The sequence below is a fragment of the Aptenodytes forsteri genome, unplaced genomic scaffold (genome assembly GCF_000699145.1).
Source record: "Aptenodytes forsteri isolate BGI_AS27 unplaced genomic scaffold, ASM69914v1 Scaffold438, whole genome shotgun sequence".
NCBI classification, from domain to species: Eukaryota; Metazoa; Chordata; class Aves; order Sphenisciformes; family Spheniscidae; genus Aptenodytes; species Aptenodytes forsteri.
The window spans coordinates 627,918-629,978 of NW_008795673.1; positions in this window are offsets into that span (position 1 = coordinate 627,918).

The window sequence follows — 2,061 nt, forward strand, 5'->3', positions numbered from 1 at the left end:
AACTCGGGTCAAGTTGGACAAGAAAAAAAAAAATTACTTTTGGGCTTTCTTTTTTTTTGGTCAGACTTCCAGCCGTTAATTTGACTACTTCAGCAGTCACTAGTGTTTGATAAATACTCTGTTGAACAAACAGCCCCATAAATTTTGTCACAAGTAGCGATTTAATGCTGTAATAGAAGCAGAAATCCTTACTGTAACGAGTTACTGTATTTAGCAAAGATACTTTATTATTTGTTTTCAAATGTTTCCATTTTCAGTGCTGTTTCCTTCCTGTTGAATCACCAGGTGGGTCTTAGACGCGATTCATGAAACTCGGCATGTAAGGACATTCGCCTCAGTGCCACTTCTATTTATTTTTTAATAAATGTAATGAATAAATCCTTCCTGTATTTCAAAGGGACTCAGTTCTTCTGGGTGTACTGTTGAAACGACGAGTGAAGCAAAGCAGCGGCAAAGTCTGTACCAACACCGTGAGACTACGTATCCGATACCGTTCAGTCCTGGTGTGAAGGTTTGGCCTTACAGAAGCAAAGAAGTGCCAGCTTCTGATGTAATATCTTAGCTTTATCCTTGCAAACTGCAGTGCTCTGGGCAAGCAAACAGACCCTGCGGCTATGCGGAGACGCGGAGCGGTACTGTCTGTGGGGACAGCACCGTGTCACTGTGAAAATAAGCTCTTCCAGTCACAGATGGAGCAAGAGGGGGAGGCTTTTCACTCCCCTCCTTTTCATAACGGTGCGTAGACTAGCACGGCAGGTTGTTCTGCTCAGAGGTTGATGCTTTGCGGGCGATGGGAGACCTGAGGGCAGGCTGTTACTGACAGGGAAAGGAAGATACAGCACTTCCAGCTACACCTGGCTCTTACGCACACATGTGTGAACGCACATGCTGTTTTTCCTCAGACTCATTTGGTGACACCAACTGAAGGGATCAGCTTGTCTGTACCAGGTAATTTGAATATTGAAAGTGTGTAATGAGGTGTTTTGATTACGTTGAGACTGAAGCAGGTCACATGAAATGTGTCACTGTTCTCTTGCCAAGTGACACCTGCAGGAAAAGCCTTATTTTACATGCATCCTAGAAAATCTCCAGAAGTTTCACTTTCCCTCTCTGCAGCCCTGCAGGTGATAACAGCATAGTAGGTGTCGTTTGGTGCTGCGGGCTGCACGTGTTGCCACATGCTTGGAATCTCCCTGAAACCATAAAACCACGTAACAAAGTTCCTGTATAATTTCTGTTGCACATGACTGTCATTATCCTGAGGTTAAGGCAACAGCTCTTCTTTCATTGCCTGTCTATATATTGCTGTGTAACACGTAGTCTGATCTTAAAAATTGCTGCCATAGTACCGACTGCATTTGTTTCAATACTTTTGGCAGTTGCCTTCAACTTCCTTCCAGAGGGCAAGGCTAATTTGCATTTTTTTTTGTTTTATGGTTTTCCAGCATGAGTCTGGAGGTTCCATTTCTCAATCAGGAGATGGGAAATGGTTGTTTCTGGGGCTTTTGTGATTACATGTCCTTTTTCCTGGCAGAAGGCAAGATCACAGGCTGAGAAAAAGCTCTGTACAGTAGAACCAACATTTCAGTTCTCCTTATGCCTAGTTCCTATTCTGAACTGGTCTGCTTTCAGGAGTGGTAGCTGAAAGCCTCTTAACAGAGTAAAATGCCATTTTTTAGAATCTAAACATAGTAAATAGCTGAGTTGTCATTCCAGGAATAAGAAGTTTTGCCTCAGTTTGCCTTAGCAGCACCCGACTTTGAAAAGTCTTCTCCATTTGTTGGAGTTGGGAAATGACTCAAAACCTTTGCTTCCACCGCGGTTCAAAGGCCATAGCCCGCTGTCTCCACCTGCAACTTGACCATACAGAAAATTAGCAAACAGCAAGGTCCTAAAAGTGCAGCAGGACATTTCCCCAGGAAAAAGAAAAGATGATATTCTGTTGTTTATATAGAAACTGTCTTACATCGTGTAGTCACAGATGTAACTGAAAGGGAGTTGTAGCCCAGACTATTTACTCTTTTGTATAGTTAAAAAAAAAAAAAAAGCAATAACAAACAT